We start from the raw sequence: 21,363 nt of genomic DNA, 5'->3' as shown, positions 1-21,363 counted from the left end.
ATTGCATCCATTGAATGTTTTATACTCTTGTAGATCAACAAGAGAAAGATGATGCATGGTTATGAGATTGAGTTTTGTTTTCATATTCATAATTTTAACAAAATTCATTTAGTATTTTCGATATTTAAATCTTCACTAATTAATACCCTTAAGTTTCTAAAAACATTAATTATCAATATATAGGATCCATGTTGCAAAACAAATAAATGGTGAGGTATCCTTTATCCCATTCATTGAATCCAACTAGGTAGATATCGAGTATCACTTATATTCTATTATATAATTCCTAGAGTTATGGGATTGCTAATTAACAAAGTTTAATAGACATGTTTGATCCCATCTATGACTCAGACCTCTATTGATTAGGTGACCTTTATCACAATAGATATTTGATCAAATCATCGAGTTTGAAGAACTTATGTAATCAACCTATAACTAGGTTATAGAAATCACGAACACACCTCAATCATCAAAAAATAATACATATCGGTTGGGTGATCTTTATCCCACTAGCGTATACAAGAGACGAGGTAGTGGCTTTCAAATAGGATTGCATAGATTTGAGTTTAAATAGGGGGTCTTTGATGTTTTTATGTAACATCGTGATTTTTTGCCCAATTTTTTTTATTTTTAAAACATTTATTTAACAGAATACGTTAGCAGAAGTCTTATTTTGAATTTTGTGAAAACATCACCAATGTTACTTGTATTACCAAAAACATCATTCTTCAAAATAAAGTTCATAAACCAAATCAAAATAATTTATCAAAAACAAGTGTTAAGAAAACTCAACAACATGTCCAAATGGTATCAACACTAAGACATAAACTGGAAGGTAACTACCAGTGCAAGGCAACAACAAGCAAAGAAAGAAGTGTCAGCAAATGCTAAGTAAGTCAACCATAAGTACAATGTTAGGAAAACACACATATCATATCATCACATACATCTCATGCACCACATACATCACATGTTCTTCGCTACAATATCATCAAGGTCTACCTTTATTATTATTTATCTTTTAATATTAGATAATTAATAATTATTCCTAGCCTTGGGTCCATCATTAACCCGCAAGGAAGATTCCCCACACATGGGTCCATCACTAACCCGTAAGGAAGACTCCCTACACATGGGCCCATCACTAACCCATAAGTTAGACACCCCGTGCATAGGTCCATCACTAAACTAAAGGAAAAACTCATTCACTACTAAGTGACCGTCCCAACCCTACCCCACCGGGTTCATCACTAACCCTTGGTCCATCACTAACCCAAGAGGTAAAAACCTCCCTCACTACTAACATGACCGAATCGACCCAATACACTAAGTGAGGCGCGACTCTCACTCGTAACATTGCTCCCGGTTCGCTGCGTTTGCTACTCCGACGTTGCACATACAAGTATGCACGTTGTCGTTCGAGAGTGGTACTTGTCATTGTTCCCATCACTAGAAATTCCCATTCAAACGTGATATTTGATCCAATGCTATCACTACGCCAATATCACTCCTGTCCTCGAACACCTTAGTGTCCATGAACCATGTATCGAGTGGTGGTCTATAAAAACCACTCGGTGTCTCCATTTAGCTTAAGCTCTTTTCCTCTAGGTATCTTCTAATCTGTAAGGCCCTCACAAGTATCCGGATAGGGTACACATATAGGTTGCTACCCTTTAAGCCCCTCTAAGTGTATTCCCCTTTTTAATTAATATATTATTAATTCATCACATAAGGATTACACTACAAACCTCCCTAATTAATCATGCTCAATTTCTATTAATATTAAATGGCATATTACTTCCCTACTTCACATTATGTAAACATGCAACAAGGTATCATAAGTTAAGGCATTTTACATCTTTATATAATCATGCTCATATCATCACTTCATCATTAAGGCATATTATATCACTAGCATGCACTTTCCTAACCATCATAGACAAATATTACCAATAAATTATTTCATACATATGTTCACACACAATCAACACACATCTCTCTTTCTATCATGGACCTATCACTCCCTCACATCAAAATATCAACCAAAAAATATAGCATGAAGGTAAAATCATTCAAAGCAAAATATCATTCATAATTGGGGTACATGCAACCTAAACGGCCTAGGTTCATTCCAATCCCTCTAAGATGTGGAATCCCTAACAAGTACTTTAAACAACCACAAAGATTGACTCACCTTTGTCAAACAAGCACGCTTTCCACACTTCAAATCTTGTAGGACCTGAGGTATCAAACCTTACCCTAGTTAAACACAACCATATGGATTACTAGAAATTTACATGAATAAAGAATGACAATTTGCTACCCAAACATGCAAATTGGTCATTAGGCCAAAGTTTCAGATTTTGACCTGAAACAGTAGCCTGTCTGTTCAAGGCCACTTTAGCACCACTTAAACCTGTAAAAATTTCAACTTTCTTCCATATTCAGGTAGTTCATACTTTTATCCTTAAAATTAACTCTCACAGGTCCAACCGATTTTTCTACAATTTTCTATGAATTTTACAAAACTGCATATCCGTGCAGCTAATTTCCGACCAGTCAGTGAAAATGATAATTTTCACCTTAGTTATAGAGAATATCAGGAACTGGGAAAAATCATGGAAAAACTAGACTCAAAATTAAAACTTTGAGAGTTTACAGATCACCAATCCAACTCCTGATGATTTTTCTAGATTTTTTCAAAACAGGGGCAAAATAGGAATTTTTCTGAATTTCCCAGCAATGCATTTTAAGGGTTAATTGACAACTTAACCCATTAATCCATAGCCAAAATCATTTATAAAGATGGAAATTGAGTTCTTAATAGTAGCAACATGTCAAGAAGTGAGAATAATAATTTAAACCCCAAACTAAGACTCAAAGTACTTTGCTTATATGGGAAAAACAAAGTACTTTGCTAAAAGAGAAAACACCACTAGGGCTTAAGTTTTCTCCACCATTAAGCCTCCTTTTAAGACCTTTAGTGACTGTTTTAAAAACCTTTTGGATGGCTCAAAACATGGTCTTTTTACAGAAAATTATCCTCTTGAATTGTCACACCCCGCTGAAGCGGAAACACTGGACGCGACAGTATAAAGGGTCTCATAGCAAAAGTTAAAAGACAAGACCAACCATAGTATTATAAAGTATTACAATTTACAATGAGTTTGAACAACTTTTCAAAACAAATTACAATGTATTTGAAATATAACACATACGAATGCTCTTACAAGTGATGTGTCTCTAGGTGCCTCTTACTATATGATTCCTGAAAAAGCATGTAAAATGAGTGGTCAACTACCGAAATAGTTGGTGAGTTCACAAGTTAAAAATAATATTGGTTTCATGAATCGTAATCAAAGTGTTGATAGAAGTTTCCATAAATAAAAGTACATTGCTAAAATGAGTATATAAGTTTGCATAAACAAAGTTCGTTGTCATCATGAGAAATAAAGTATGTTGCCAAAATGAGATGCAAAGTTCATATTCTCATGGGAAATAAAGTTCGTTGCTAAAACGAGTAAACAAGTTTTGTTGCTAAAATGAGTATACAAGTTTCGTTGATAAAATGAGTATACAAGTTTCATCGCTAAAATGAGTATACAAGTTTCGTTGCTTAAATGAGTATACAAGTTTCGTTGCTAAAACACGATGTAAGATTCGTATGTGCATCAAGTTTCCATTCATGAGTTCACAACCCAAGACTAATGACTGAATCGTTCCCTATTGACTACTATGTGTATCGCAAACATAGTGTATAAAATGGTAAAATGCACTCAAGTGAATCGTGCGAGTGAGGAGTTGTCTACCTCCTAATAGCACTATCCATAATGACCATGGGCTCAAAAGGGTTAATAAGTTTTGTCAAATGATTCCAGGGACTTAACCGCGATACAGTCCTCATGAATTAAAGTAACATACACATACATGCAAAATATAGCAACCGAGTTTATACGAGTCAAAATAAATACAACGAACATAAATAGTTTAGGACATGCTTTTCCACCCCAAAACATTTAAAAACCGAAAATAGGGGAGGCGTGAATACTCATAATGCTTTGAGATAATGCAAATGATGCCTTGAACTAAGTTCCACTTGTACCACTACCGATTCCTACAACGATGTTACACACTAATGAGTTTCTAATCGAAATCTAATACTAGTATACTTAACTTCTACAATAGAATTACGCCAATATTGTGTCAAAGTTAGGTTTTGTATAATTTGCAAATACTTTTCTGAAAATTCAGATTTCCATATACCAATTGACTTATTAACATTTGTAAGTGACAAATCCCATTTTGTGTTATTGTTTGTAATGCATTTTAGCACGTTTGGAAGGGCTTTACAAGCTAAAAATCCAAAACTAAATCAAATCAGTTCTAAAAATTTCCAAACTTTACATTTCAGTTCTAACGATAATTTAGAACCCTCTTGAAAATTTTCATGATTTTTGAATATGTTTAACTATTTTTCCACCATTTATTTCCTTGAAAACATCACAAAATCGTGAAAATAATAAAAAGTTAATAAAAATTCCCAATCTTTTTCTAAAACTGTTATATAATGTATATAAATTGGGAAAAGTACTCAAGCTGATTTTCCAAACAGTTTAACACAATTTTATGATTTTTGTGTGTTTATTCTAACAAAAATATAGATAATTAGAAAACAGTTTCTAAAATTTCCCAAACTTTTTGTACTTGTGTTATTAGACATTTAAAAGCTGGGAAAAATATAAACGTTGGTTTCCAAATAGTGTAGGTATTTTCTTTGTTTTATTCACTTAAATAAGCATTAATTCGTGAATAATTATTACACAGTAAATGAAAATTACCAAACTTTTTGTAAAAATCATATACATTGTACATAAGCTGGGAAAATTACTAAAGTTTATTTTCATATATTGGAGTCCGAGTTTTGGATTTATGTGTACTTAATGTAAGAAATATAGCATAAATATCAAAAGAATTCGATAATTCTTAAAAAAAAATTTAAACTTGTTATTTGATGTATACAAACTGGGAAAAATATCAAAACTGGTTTTTGAACAACTTAACCTGTTTTTATGATTTTTGTATATTTATTCTATTAAAAATGAAAATAAATACTAAACTGTTTAGAAAACTGCCCAAATTTTATATTTGTGGTTAAACTTTAATACGCGATGTTATGGAAATTTCTTGTAATTTTTAGAATAGATTAACTATTTTACCCTGATTTATTCTCATAAATAAGTATTAATTCATGAAAAATTAATAAATAGTAACATAAATTCATTAAACTTTTTATTCACGTTTAATATGTATTATAAGATATTATTGTAAAGTTTTATAATTTTTGGACAAGTGTAGCTATTTATTACCAATCTAACCCATTAAACCTTCATTAAATCGGAAAAATAAGAAATACTCATGGAAAATTCTGTAAATTTGTGCATGTAGTATTTATGATGTCCATAAGATGCAAAAATTATTAAATATGGCTTTGGACAATTATAACTTAATTTTACTAGTTATTTCTCTTCAACAAAAATAAATTCGAAATCAACAGAAGACTATCACATAAATGCATAAAACTTCATGTAACGTCTTTAATCAGTGTATGGATAATATCAGAAATTTTCCAGAATTTATTGACCGCAAAAAGTATTTTATGTGAATTATTGCTATATTTTCTTGAATAAATTATAATAATTCGAGAAAATTAAGTTATCTTCTGGAAATTTGCAGAACTTCTTATTTTGTTGGTGGGATTCTGAGAAAAATTGGATTTGATCAGAAAAGAAGTTTTAGATATTTATTTGGGAATAAATCCTTTATGAGCATATTTGAAAGCTTTTAACAACAAACTTTGATCATCTAGCATCTAAGCTTGAAGATCATCACATGCATGTTGGTTTGAAGACCATTAATGAGTTTGAAATGTTCAAAAGTCAATTTTGAAAGAAAAATTAGGGTGTATGTGGTGATTTTCCACCAAAACTTGTAGAAAAGTGTATTATGTTGATTTTAACTTAGGTTTTGGTCATGGGACTTCACCATTTACAACATGCATGTTGTTTTTGGTGAAATCATACCACCATCATCATCAAACCATATGTGTGTGTATATGTTCATGATTTTTCATTAGAAAGGGGTAGAAGAAGAAGTTATACATGAAAATCTTAGTGAAATGAAGGGAGAAAGAAGGATTTTCGGGTTTACCTTTAAGAACACTTCTAGATGATGAAGATTTAGAGTTTAAGGTGTGTTCTTGGACCTATTTTCTGGAAAATTTTGTGAGTTTGAGAGAGAAGAAGAATAGAGAGAAAATGAAGTGGTGGTGTTGGAAAAAGGAGAGAGAATGAGGGAGATGGAGTGTGGAGAAGAAGTAATTAAGTGAAAATGTGGGTTTTCAAGTAAGAAAGAGAGAGAGAAAGAGAGAGAGAGAGAGAGAGAGAGAGAAAGATCCGAATTTAAGAGAGAGAAGAGAGGATATTTATTTTTTCTTCCATTAATTTTATAAACTTCTCCAATTCTTTTATAAAATTCCTCCAAATTTTATAAAATGTGTATTTTAAATAATACTTGTTAATAACTCTTGAGTTTTTAGCTTGTGGAATAAGGTTAAATATCAATGACCTAAATTTTATTTTCCATTGATTATATTTTCATAATTTTAATTATTATAAGATAATATTATAAAGTTCATAATTATTTTTATAGAATTCTTGATTTTAAACTTTATAAAGTTTAGGTTTTAGGGCGTTTAGGTTTTAAGATTTAATAAATTATTAGATATCAAAATAAATTGAATCTTTGAGACTTTTAATTATTTTAGAGTCTTATAACTCTTTTATAGTTATAAATAATATTTGTAATTCATTTTTGTAACTTTATTGGCATTACTATGTAGTGGTTCCAAGATATAAGTGAAATTGAAGAATCAAGTATATTAATCCTAGTTTCAACATTGACTTAAGATCCTATGAGTCTCTGACCTAATTTCTACTTCTAGGTCAAGTGCATGATGTTTGTATATGATTCATGAAAAGGTGTTCAAGTCAAGGAATGACCCGAATTTGAATAGTTGTTACAGTTAAAGTAACTATAAAAGTCACGTATCAATGTAAAATCTAAGTACACTATCCTTCGATTCTACTTGTTTCCAAGTTTATAGTAGCTTATAACTTAGCTTCTAGTTACAAAGTCTAGTATGTGTCATGCCTATATGTGCAACTAAGTTTATTCAAATCTAGAACTGTCTCAAATTTTGACGGTTATCACATGAATCAAGGTAGTAATAACATAAGTTTTATCAATCACCGAAGAATACAATGTTCTAAAAAAACTTGGAGTATTTCAAGAACATGAAACATAACATTCTTGGGAGAATTCATACTTGAAATTGACAACAACAAAACATCAAATTGCTCCCAATGAAACTAGAATTCAACCATATAAACACTAAAAGATTGTAAGGAGGACAAACACATGATCATTAACATCAAAATTGATTCACCAATTCCACCAATTCTCAAGAAATTGTGATGAAAACATGAGAAGAAGATGAAGTAGAGGATTTTACCAACAATCGGGATGATTTTCGCAGGTCAATACACCTCCAAGAGCCGACAATTGCAACCCTTCCTTCCCTCCCTCACTTTTCGGTTCGATGGTAGCCTTCCCCCCACGTTCAATCAAATTTTTTTTGTCTTGTATTCACTAATTCTTGCACCCACCTTCCTGACGATCGCTATTTTTTTTGTTCCTTCCAATTGATCGACACACACAACAAGGGACGAAGGCTTTATTTGGATTGAATCATTCATGCTTCCTACAATTAAGCCGAAGGGGAAAACGGGCTAAAGGAAAAAAAACGAATGATGCTCATAAACCCCGTACACGTTAATTGTAACTTATGGAGGGTTTAACTTGATTTTTCATTTTACCCCTAGAGTTACATGATTTAATTCCAAAACACTTATAATCTAATAATTTGACATTTTAAATTTCTCTTAATTACAATTTAATCCCTCTTTATAATTTATACACTTTTTAATGAATTATATTTGTCTTATTTTTCCTATAAAGACATTTAATTAAATTATTTTCTCTTAATTATTGCATAATTCTTTTAGATCTTAAATACCACCATTTTTATTTAATTTATTTCATTATATAACCTTAAAACTGAAATAATCCTATGAAAATAAATATTCGTCTAATGGAAATTAACATCTCTGACAAAATTAAATTCATGTCGTTACATTTTATAATCCTAGTAAAAACAATATTATATCATGGTTATTGCATGCATCCAATAAGTTATGGTAAACTTTGATTTAAAATCACATTTAACATTGTTCTTTTATAAAATCCAAATATTATATGATAGATGCTATCAAATATTAAAATTAATAACTAGTATTAAGTTTTACCGTTTGAGTGCTAAAAGATTTATAAACCTTTTAATAAGCGATAAAAAGCGATTTGTTTTTAAAACCTTTATACTATTTTATGTTAAAAGATAAATTTCATTAAAACTAAACTCCTTGTGATGTTATTTATTTCAAAATATTATTTTGCATGTGAAACCTAATTTAACAGTTCTAACATAATATCAACATAAATATAAACAACATAAACATGCAAAACATATGTGCATAAAGTAAACATAAACTAGTGAAATTTTGTGATCCATCATAAAAATGACAAGTCTATTCCTAAGGGATATTAAGGGACCAAAACTTCTTGTAATGTCTTCATGCTCCCACTTGCTTCAACACCTTGTAGCAAGTTCATTAAAATAATTTTATAAAGTTTATAAAACTTTAATAAAATAAAGTTTATGAACTTTTGATCTTCAAAATGCTCACCATCTTCATTCTTGTTACATGTATAAAAATAAACTATTTCTAAAACTAACCTATTACTTACAAAAATAAACAAAATGAAAACTATCTATTTAATTATTACATACCATACTAATAAATAAATATTACAACTATTTTAACAAATCAACACAAATACATAACAAGAGGCCCATGGCTAGTTTATGTACATCATACTTTTTATATATATACTCTGATACCAATTGTTGGGTTTTATTCAAAATCGTTTTCACAAAAACGCTAAAAATGGCAACGAAAGTCTAAAAATATGAATAAACTTAAAACTCTTTTTAACCCACCAATGATCATTTTGCAAATCATGGAAATATTAACTGTTGAATCTATATGCCCAAGAATCATTATTGAGTGACATTGCTAATAATATATGATCATATAGGGTCACACATTTATCAAGTTCGCATATTTTGTATATTTATTATTAATATTTTTATTAATAAATAATATCAATTATTGTATTTAATTACAGAATAATTATTGTTTTGTAAAAATAATAATTATAAGAGAATATAACTAGTTATTATTTCATATGCTATGAATTAATAAGTCATTCACAACCTTTTGGACCAGTTGGATCTTTTTATCTTTTACCTAAAGATAAAGTTTATATTTTATAAACTTTGAGTTTATAAAATTTGAAGAATCCTTCTCTTCTTTAGAGGTATGGCTGAAACCTCTTTAGAGGTGTGGAGGTTCTTTGTCAAACCTCCATACCTTGTCTCCCATGCTTATTCTACTAGCCATTACTTGTCCTCAAGTTACATGAAAAGTCACATTTAAGAATCATAAAACTCATAAATATTTCATAAGTTATGAATAAAGGAAAAGTTACATTCTTTTAATAGTTTAAAGTCTTCCATAACTTGTCCTCAAGTTATGGAACTTGAAGAGTTTTTTTGTATTAAAAACTACTTTAAACACATAAGTTATGGAATTGAATAGTTTTGAATAGTTTCAAAAACTTGCCCTCAAGTTTTGGAATTTGAAAAGTTTTCCCTTATGAATACTTTAATTCCAAGTTAAGCCCTTAGAATTTTAAAAGTTAAAATTCAACCCTTATACTTTATAGTATTATAAGTTAATAATATATATATATATATATATATATATATATATATATATATGTATAAGAGCAAGTCAGTTTTACCGTTAGTAGACCTCATTCAGGAAGCCGGTCTATAAGGGGGGTATAAGGTTGTTGCCTATAAAATGGCAGCTTAATGGGTGTCCACTTTCACCCACCGCTTCCTTGACTGGTGGAGGGTCGTTAGCCGAACGGGTAGGACAAGGACTATAATTCTCCCTTCATTGAAAGTATTAATGATAAATACTAAGTAACTAAACAATTATAAATTCCCAATCTTAGTTACTTAGGAAAATGTGAATAAGGTGCTAATCCATGAAATTACACTTTGCACTTTGCTTAAGTCGTTAATGGAGCATATGTGGTTAACCGGCACACTAACTGGATTTAACAAGGTAGGCAAAAGGTAACTTAATGTTTATCACAGGATCGGTGGAGCGCGTGTGGTTAACCGACACATCGATTAAGTGATAAATATTAAGGGTACCAAGTATATTTGCATGGTTATTCATACCTTGTTTTGTGATCCTCGGCATCCCAGTCACAAAACCTGAAGGGCACAATCGAGATTGAAACATGTCATTGAAAAGTTCAATGAATCTCAAAAGAATCTAGGAGTTTCAAAAACCAATTAAAACCTAATAAATTATTTCGTTTTTCATGGTGGAAATTGGTGAATCGTCATTCACCTACCTTCAAATATTTTATAGACTGGATTACGGCATCCCTCTTCCAAGTTATAAAATATTGTGTTGGGTCCTAGCCTTAATAGTTCATATTGGGTGTTATATTAAGGACTTTAGATCAGCTATCTTGAATATCTCCCAAAAGATGTCTAGTTCAGACATCTATGATCTTCCCAAATCTCTTGGAACTTCACTTCCTCCACCTCCTATAATTATTTTTCCTAACCCACAAGTTCAAGGTCACTCAAGCCCTATTGGCAAGCAAGGTGTATGTGTGATCGCATCTTAGAGATGAAGTCACATATTGACAAGCCAGGAGAGTTGGGTGTCAAAGTCTTAAGGAAGTTGGATGTTCAATCACTTTCTAAGTCACATAGTGAGTTCCTTTGGGACTACTATGAAACAGACTATGACATGACCCTTAATAATCTTATCTATTTGCTTGGTGCTGCTGAATCAACAATGGTTTGAGGACTAGTAAAGCAAATTTGATTAGAAGATCAACTTCCCAAACTTCCATGGACTTTGAAAAATGGTAACATTGGATATCCAGAAAAACTTTCTCTTCCCAATGGAAAGGGATTGGCCATAGTCAACTCGGTTGACCAAATGGTAATGAGAATGGCTAAATCTGTGATAGTCCCGTGTACCATTTCCATAGAGTCCATATGTTTATATTGCCAAAAGAAGGGGCAGTGGTTACAAAACTGCCTATTTACCTGAAGGATCATAGGGTTGATCAAGTCAAGATGTTTGATTCTACTTCAGGTGAAGTCCACTATCTAACTCTGTTAAGTTTCTATTCTGAGATTCTCATTACATGATGTGACTGGGTCACATATTGTTGTTTTAAGAATCAAATAAAAATGAAGAAACTTAAAAGAAGTATATGTTGATTCTGATCGCGAAGATGGATTTCGATCGCATGGTTCGGTGATCAGAATTTTTGAGCTGTTGCTTAGGAGTTATGCTATATTGCTTAGGAATAGATAACAACAAGTTTTTCATATGCATTTGCACTGTAAGGATAAGTTTTTCCGCAAAGTTTTAAAATAAAATAAAAATATTTTAATTTTATTTATTTTAAATATCCTTACAGTGGCATTTGTGAAAAATGGTTGTTTATATGATTCCATTGATAGAAATATTGAAAAAATGGACTTGATTCTTTCGTTTGTGGTAGGGTCATAATTTACCAAATAAGGAAAGATTCTCATCACCCAAGGTTTCAGTTGGATAGAAACTTGGAAATCATGCAAGTTGTAAAGTATGATGAATGAGAATTTTCATGTTTGGAAAAATTAAGATTAATTCCTTGTTCACATGTATATGGAAGTCAAGTGAAGGACTAAGGGATCGAGTACACATTCTGGTACACTGATCAAGTCCACCACAAAAGATCGATAAGACTATTCGTCATGATTTACTAAAGTTTAGTAAATATGGTTATACTACCAGTTTAAGTATAATTCTGAAACATTGGAAAACTTTCAATATATGGCAGAACGAATGAGAATAATCAAATTAGGCAGAAGGATAAAAGTTTCTCAAATCTGAAAAGATGGGAGAGTACTTTAGTATCATGTTTCGTGATCATCTTAATGATTTAGAAATCATGTCACAATTAGTCCTCTAAGGACATCTTAGTGCATTCTTATGACTAAGAAGAGGAATCTTGAATTGTTGGAATGTTTAAATCAAGAAGATGTGTCATACTTCGTTCCAAAACAAGTCTTAGAGTCATACTCCAAGACTGTAAGATGAGTGACATATCTTAAAGAAAGGTTTATAACACTTGTCAAATGTAAGAGTAAAAGTGTCCTACTCTTGTACATTTGAAATTGGTAAGTTGTGATGTTTTGGATAAAACAAAGACCAACTTAGGCCAATTGTGTAAAGTGTTTGTGTTGATAAAGAATCCGCACTATCTCTTGAATATTTGACAAGTGAGTCTTATATGTCAAGAGGACATTGGGAGTCTTAGAGATCTTGGAAAAGCTTCAAGATCTAATCAAGAATAAAAACCTGTAGTTCATCACTAGCACACGACGTGAGGTTTATAACCTATCGTGTTGACATATCTCTATTTCTGTGACCATTACAGTTAAAGTTGGCTATGCATATGAGTTCTGAGAGTTCTCAATTGGTTGCATAACAACTTGGAAGCAATGGCAGGCCCTTGTGCTGCCAGGTGGCAAGAAAGTAAGATTGAGTTCAGTCCATATGGTTTGGATAAGAACACTTACACCATAAACAATCTAAGTGTCATAAGGTTTCTCTCTGATTCATGAAAATGATGGTGAGGAAACACTTTCACTAAGTATATTTTAAGTAGATAACAGTTGTGATATTTGCATTCTCAAAGTTGTTAGTGGAGCGTGTGTGGTTAACCGGCACACTAACATGGACTTGTGAGGAATGGCAAAGGTCTAAACAATTGAGACTATGATTACAGCATCCCTTTTCATAGTTCTGAAATTGATTACACACACATGTGTGCTATCTAAGGAAATGTGTATAATTTTGATAAATTTTTATCAAAGCATCTCATATCGGCAGTCTGAACTTTGGTAAGAAAGTCAATAAAGTATTTATTTCTAGAAGTCCAGCTGATTTATGAGTACATGTCAAAGCTAGTGGGAGCATCAGGTTATGCTAATAATCATCATGTTAGTGGGAGCATGATAATTATGATTAGTATTGCAAGATAGAAATGTTAATTATAGAAAACAAAAGTTTCAATTCTGGAAGTTGCAGGGGTTGAAAAGTTGTTTTGCTATAATTAAAGGAGAGAAAATTATACTTCATTTCAATTCTAAAAGCTTAGATTGAGGTTTTAATCATCTTTAGTCAAGGGTATATATGAATTTTGTGTTGGAATGGCTCAACATAAGGAAATTCTATATATAGGCCCATTATTTGCATTCTAAAATTCGATTATGATTACGACATCCCTTTTCATAATCTGAATTATGAGAACTTGACAAATAGAAATAGAGATATTATAGCAAAAAGACTGACCTAGAATCATGTCTTTATGTGAGACATCATGAATCGTGTCTCGTTTGCTTTGGGTACAGGATCGATTGCATGTGCTATAATATTTATCCTTTCTAAATTTTCCAAATGCCTGAGGCATTAAGAAGGGGAAAAGGTCTATAATTGGATACGACTAAAATGATTAAGCAATTGTCGAGGACAATCTAAGGTTTACCAAAGATTGGTTGCTCAGGGACAGTTGGAAGTATAGTGTTTCTGGAAGGACCATATTGACATGTTCTGAAAAGAGGCAACTCTTGTTCAGAAATGATAGTCAAAAATGGGAATGTGGAGTTGTCTCCATAGGTGGATTTAATCTGTGTAAGATTAGAAAAAAAACTTAATGCAAGAAGGATATTTCCATGGAGTTGATCTCCATTGGAATACTCTGTAATGTCTGTTGACAAGTCTTTGTGACTTTGTGCATAATCATTACAAGAGGATCAATGCATACAAGTTTAGAATCTAACAGATTTAGGTAAATGGCAGGAATTTGGAATTCTTGCATTTACGGTAAGGATTTGGGATTGTGAAATGAGAATCATTGGAATTATGTTCAATCGATCTATTTCACAGAGTAAAGATCATAGAAAAACTTAGTGTGCATACTTGGTGTATGGCATAACTAATGTTTAGACAAACATAGTGTGCATACTTGGTGTATGGCATGACTAGTGTTTAGAAAACATAGTGTACATGCTTGGAGCATGGGACAACTATTGTTTTTAATTCAAGTATAAAGTTGATAGTTTGAAACAGTATGCAATGAATAATGTGTGATCAATATGGTGATAAATAAAAAGTGTTCAATTTATATTCATAAGTTCTGAGACCATATTGGATTCGATTATTCTTGTGTTTCACTTTGCATGTTTTGACTTCCAGAATAACTAGGTCGTTCTTCCTGAATGACTAAGTTATTCAAACCATCCACAGTCGGTCATATGTTGGAAGTAGATATGAATCAAGACTGTCATGGATTGGCTTGTAGAGGTCTAAGATGTTGGACAAAGTGGTGCTACAACACTCATGAGTGCTCATAAGTTCTGAGTATTGGATTCAACCCGTGCTCATTTGAATCACTTCATGGATTTTATCACGAGTGATCATGAGACGATAATATCTTATATTCTTCAAACCTAGAGATATGAGATGTTACTATGAGTTGGTTATACATTGATTGCACGAAAACGCATTGGTAACTCGATGTTATAAAACGTGCCTTTGTGTATGATTCAACAAGTAGTAGAACAAGCCATATGAGTCGAAGTTTATCCATTCCTTTTACCTTTGGGATAAAAGTGATATTTGTGGGCCCCTCGATGATTTAATGATGACATATGTGAGTGCTTGGCCAAGCCAGGACTGATTTGATTTGTTCAATCAGTCAGTCATCATGAATCGAAAATCGGGAAACAACAAATGGACAGAGAAAATGATTTATAATCCATGTCTCAGTCCATATGATATCTACAATGGAGGAATATATTATCCCTTATCTAATGGACAAGTTATTGACGAGATCAGAGTTCAGTTACAACGTCAGAGTTCGACAGCGGCTTAAAGAGCTACGATTGCCAGTCGGTTCTTGAAGTCATACTCAATAATAGTTTTAGACTTATCCAAGTGGGAGACTGTTGGATTAGTGTCTAAGTCCATAACTATATTTGGTATGTACTTGACCCGATTGACATGGTCCATTTAGGTTGCATGGCATCATGCATTTGGATAGACTAAAATGAGAGAAATAACACTTAAGGTTTACTAATATATTATAAGTTCTAATATATTAATAAGATTATTTAATTAGTATTGATCAAGAATTAATTTGGAGTTAATTAAGTGATAAAAAAGGAGACTAATTAAATATATGGGTTGATTGTGTAAATCATCCATACTTGTATAGTGGGCTAATGCGCCATGGATTATCAAGTTGGTTTAAAACCCATAGGATGCTCCATGGATGCTCCATGGTGTTTTTGTACCCATGCATCATGGAAATGAAAGGACATGACAATTAGGGTTTACATGGTGTAACCCTAATTGTGACAAACTATATAAGCATCTTATTCTTGTCAAAATCTGCCATAATGAGAGAACTATGTGTTTATGGTGAGGGCTAGCCGATTTCATGAAGTGGTTCATTTCTCTCTAAGTTATTCCAAGTGTATTTGATGTTGTGTGAACCATTTGAGGTGTCACACTTAGGGCACTCGGCTCTTAAGCATCAAGGAATCAAGCTACATAAAAAGGTATGTCTTCAAACTTGTTTTTATTACCCAGGTATCATAGATTGTATGCTAGATAGGGTAATACCTTGGAATATTCATATTTGCATGTATAATACAGAAAACGTAGATCCAAGGTATTTAGGGTTGCATGTATACTTAGGAGTGTTAGAATGCTCAAAACCCAACAGATGAAGATGACAAAAGACTCAAAGGAGATCTTCTCTAGAAGTACCCACCAAGAAAGGATAAACAAGTTCAAGATGCTAGTCTTCATGTAACATTCCATTTAAAATAAATAAACAAACAAATAGACCCTAAAAACCCGAGAGGTATTTTTATATTTTATTTTAGCCCTAAAGTCGTATTAAATTAGCGGGGATACACCGTGGGGTGTTAAAAGTTATATTCTCTGATATTGAGGGTTAAATCGTAACATATGTACTTGAAATGTAAAGAATTTTGTAGAGCAGGGGTTGTTTGGTAATTAGTGGGTTTAAATTTAAAATGAATTGTGGAAGCAGGGACCGATCTTGTAAAAATGTATTCAAGTTTGAAATGGGAGACAGGGACTTAAACCCATCACCCTCCCTTCCCCTCATATCATACACACCCGAAACCCTAACCCTAGATTGCTCTCTAACCGCCGCCACCTCTGTGTTGCTGTCGTGAACCACCGAGCCAACTACACCGCTAGCACTGACCGTTAGTGCTACCATTGCCCTTTAGTCGTCCCTCCGGCCGCCATCCTCCTACGACGGTGAGGTTGTAGTTGCGTTTATGGGTGTTTTCGGATGTGTGCGTGCGTGTTTCATTCGATGTTGATGTGTGTGTGTGTGTGCGTGTTTTAGTCGATGTTGATGTGTGTGTGTGTGTTTCAGTCGATGTTGCGTGTGTGTGTTTGTTGGCTGAAAATCGAAGAGGCACCCACCATGGCAGCCGACCATGGTGGTTGTCGCTGTTCTACCACCACCAGCTGCCACCTCGGGTGGTTGTGTACATGTGTGGGTGTTGTATTAACGTTCCGTGTAAACTGAGAGGCTTTGGATGGTGTTTGGACCTAAAAATTTATAACTCCCGCCGTCGACTACTACCCAAGGTGGCAGTGGCTGGTGCCCGATTTATTAAAAATTTAATAACCTAAGCATTTAAATTTAGTCTGTGTTGTTCGATTTTGGGGTTGGAAACCCTAATTATGGTTTAGAAAACCCTAATGTCAAGAAAACCCTAGTTTTGGAATTTGTCGGGACCCACGTTAAAACTGTTAATTAAACTCTAAATAATACTTAATAATGCCCTACAATTAACTTAATGCAATATTGGACATAATGAAGTAAGTCCTTAAGGGGTTAAGTGTGGAACACTAAACCTAGTTATCATTTTATGTGGAAACCCTAGAATCGGGGAACTCTATTTTGGAGAATGATCGGGTGCGTAATTAGGTTATTGATTGGATTATTATTACACCTGAGAATGACTAAGTCAAACCTTAGTCCTACCCTTAGGTGATTAAGCCCTTAAGGGTTAAATGTTCTTACTTAACCTAATCGTCATTTTATGTGGAACCCTAATCGTCATTTCATGTGAAATACTCACTGTTGCAATTGACTATGACCTGTGATCGGGTATTGACTCTAGTATCTTCTGTTGGGTTTTGAGCAATATAACACTCCTATGGTGCACATGATATCTCTTTTAATCCTCTTAGGATAAAAGGAACAGATAAACTTCGACATTATATGCTTGTACTAACTACTCATCAAATCATGCACAACGACACGTTTTATAACATCAAGTTACTGATGCGTTTTCATGCCATCAATGCAGAACCAACTCGTAGTCAACAACTCATATATCTTGGTTTGAAGATTATATGATATTATCGTCTCACAATCACTCGTGATAAATTCCATGAAGTGATTCAGGTAAGCGCGACTTGAATCCAATACTCAAATCTGATTTCAGGAGCACTCATGAATGGTGTAGCACACTTTTGCTATGTCTAACGCCTTAGACAATCTACAAGCCAACTCATGACAGTCTTCTTTCATACTTACTTCCAACGTATGATCGACTGTGGATAGTTCGAATAGTTTTATTATTCTGGAAGTCAAAACATGTAAAGTAAAACAATAGTAAATAATTGACACAAGACAGTAACTTTACTTATAAATAAAACTCCTTTTATTTAATCATCAAATGTCAATTACAATTTAACTAGTACAAGTTTCTATTTATCTAATCACTAAAATTTATATCGTCCGTTAGCCCAATGCCCCTTGCATGCTGCAAGTGCTTAACCCTATTCAGTCCCTTTGTAAGGGGATCTATCGGGTTGTTCTCTGACGATATCCTCTTCACCACGAGGCGTCCTTCTTCTAATTAATGTCTTATGAAGTGGTACTTTCTGTCGATATGCCCGAATCCACTATGATCTATTGGTTCCTTGGTTAAGGCAACCGCCCCTTCATTATCGCAGAAAATCTCCACAGGCTCCTTTATGGATGGTATGACTCGAAGGTCTCCGATGAAGTTTTTCAACCATATCGCCTCCTTCGATGATTTGCTTGCTGCTATGTACTCTGATTCGCACGTTGAATCAGCTACAGTCTCCTGCTTGGAACTTTTCCATGTTACTGCTCCTCCATTCAGGGTAAACACCCAGCCCGACTGAGAGCGGAAATTATCTCTGTCGGTTTGAAAGCTGGCGTTACTATACCCTGTCACTCTCAAGTCATCACTCCCACTGAGGGTAAGGACCCACTCCTTAGTCCTCCGCAGGTACTTAAGAATTTTCTTAACCGCAGTCCAATGTGCTTTACCAGGATTCCCTTGATATCTGCTGACCATGCTCAAAGAAAAGGTCACATCAGGGCGAGTACAAGTCATAGCTTATATGATCGAATCAACTGCGGAAGCATATGGTATGTGATTTATCTCTGCTATCTCAGTCTCTGTACTTGGACTTTGAGTCTTACTCAATTTGGTATTGCATTGGCTAGGTAAGTCACCTTTCTTGGAGTTCTCCATTCTAAAATGCTTCAACACCTTGTCCAAGTATGTACTTTGACCAAGTCCTATTAGTCTTTTACTCCTGTTTCTCAATATCCTTATCCCTAGGAGGTAAGAAGCTTCTCTAAGGTCCTTCATAGCAAAACACTTCCCAAGCCAGGACTTAACCTCCTGTAAGGTTAGGATGTCGTTTCCTATGAGCAGTATGTCATCTACATACAATACCAGAAAACTTACTATACTCCCACTAGCCTTGACATACACACAGGACTCATCCTCGCTTCTCGAAAATCCAAACTCTTTGACTTTCTCATCAAAACAAAGATTCCATCTGCGAGATGCTTGTTTCAATCCATAGATGGATTTCTCAAGCTTACACACTCTATTAGGGTACTTTGCATTGACAAAACCCTCTGGCTGACTCATGTAAACATCTTCAACCAACTTTCCATTAAGGAAAGCGGTTTTGACATCCATTTGCCATATTTCATAATCATGAAATGCAGCTATGGCCAACATAACCCTTATAGATTTAATCTTTGCTATTGGTGAGAAGGTCTCATCATAGTCAACTCCATGAGTTTGAGTAAAGCCCTTCGTAACCAGTCACGCCTTATATGTGTGTACTTTCCCATCCATGTCGATCTTCTTCTTGAAGATCCATTTGCATCCGACTGTCTTACGACCCGATACATTGCCAACTAAGTTCCAAACTTGATTGTCATACATGGACTGAATCTCGCTGTCCATAGCCTCTTTCAATTTTTCAGACTCGGGACCTTCCATGGCTTCGTTGTAGTTATATGGTTCATCCAAATTTACCAGTGTGCTATCACTGATAAACGTATCACCTTCAATAGTAATATGAAAGCCATAAAACTCAGGTGCCATCCTAACTCTAGAGGAACGTCGAAGAGGTAATGACTCGTCAATAGGTTCAATAGGAGTTTCCTCCTCGGGTTGATTGCCAGTGTTTGAGGTTCCTTCATCACTTAACTCTTGAAGCTCTTCGAGGTCAATTTGCCTCCCACTATCCTCTTGGAATAATAGTTCTCTCTCTCTCTCTCTCTCAAGACTCCTCTCCTCGCAACGAAGACTAAATTGTTACTCGGTTTATAGAAGAGATATCCAAAGGATTTCTGTGGGTAGCCTATGAAAATACATCGCCCACTCCAAGGTTCGAGCTTTTCGTGAGTTTCTTTTCTCACAAAAGCCTCGCAACCCCAAACTTTGATGTGGTCTAATGTAGGAACTTTCCATGTCCACATCTCGTGAGGTGTTTTGGCAACCTTTTTGGTAGGAACTAGATTAAGGATATGGGCGACAGTCTCTAAGGCATACCCCCAAAATGAGATAGGTAACGAAGCTCGACTCATCATGGAACGAACCATGTCTATCAAGGTTCGGTTGCGCCTCTCAGCCACACCATTAAGCTGTGGTGTCCTAGGTGGCGTCAACTGTAAAACAATTCCACATTCCTTAAGATAGTCTAGGAACTCGATACTAAGATACTCTCCTCCACGATCGGATCGTAGCATCTTTATCTTCCTCCCCAATTGATTCTCCACTTCCTGCTTCAACTGTAACACCCGCAGATTCGGGCTAGTCAATTAAAATAATAAGCGTTAAAAATGATTTTTTATATAGAAGATTATCTAGGATAAATAATCTTAAACACAGTAATAGTTAGGGTTAACAATTGTAACCTATTCGATGTAGTAAAGAATAATTACTTGAATATTATATGTTTCATGATTATTATAATATAATAAAATAGGAAAAATCAGTCGAATCGTCCGTAAATTGTAAAAATAAATGCGCCAAAACATATATATTATTATATATTTAGGAAGTATACGTCGTCCCGATCCCGAAAATATAAATTTCGTCGAAATCCGAATCCGTATGAATTAGATATGATTTTTATAAGATATAAAAGTCAGCCGCGCACAACGAATGTATGACGTAAAAAACTACGAAGAGAATGGTTGACTTTTAGCTAATGCGACCAAAATGAAAATCGTAGTACTCCTTAAAATAGGAATTTTGAGAAAAAGAATGCCAAAAACGGAGTCCGTACGAGAGAGTTATGATTTTAGCAAAATCATTTAATTTTATAAAAAATGGAAAAAATATAAATTCAAAATTAGCCGACGGAGTCTAAACGAAAGTTGTATATCTCGTCAATAGCTACGCATGAATATAAAGAACGTCAAAAACGAAGTTCGTATGAACGAGTTATAATTTTTAATAGCACGTTTACGTATTAAAATAAAGTGTAAATCATATATACGTATACATACATATACATATGTATATATCGTTAGAAAGGTATCGACGATGCAGTCGTTATAAGACTAGTGTTGAGTACTTTCGACATTAGTTTAGTACAAATATCATTAAATCTATTTAAAATAGTA

This window comes from Lactuca virosa, chromosome 5 (assembly GCF_052849685.1).
Source record: "Lactuca virosa cultivar CGN04683 chromosome 5, Lactuca_virosa_CGN04683_v6, whole genome shotgun sequence".
NCBI lineage: Eukaryota > Viridiplantae > Streptophyta > Magnoliopsida > Asterales > Asteraceae > Lactuca > Lactuca virosa.
The sequence above is the reverse complement of the archived record's forward strand: the minus strand, read 5'-3'. Positions refer to the sequence as shown.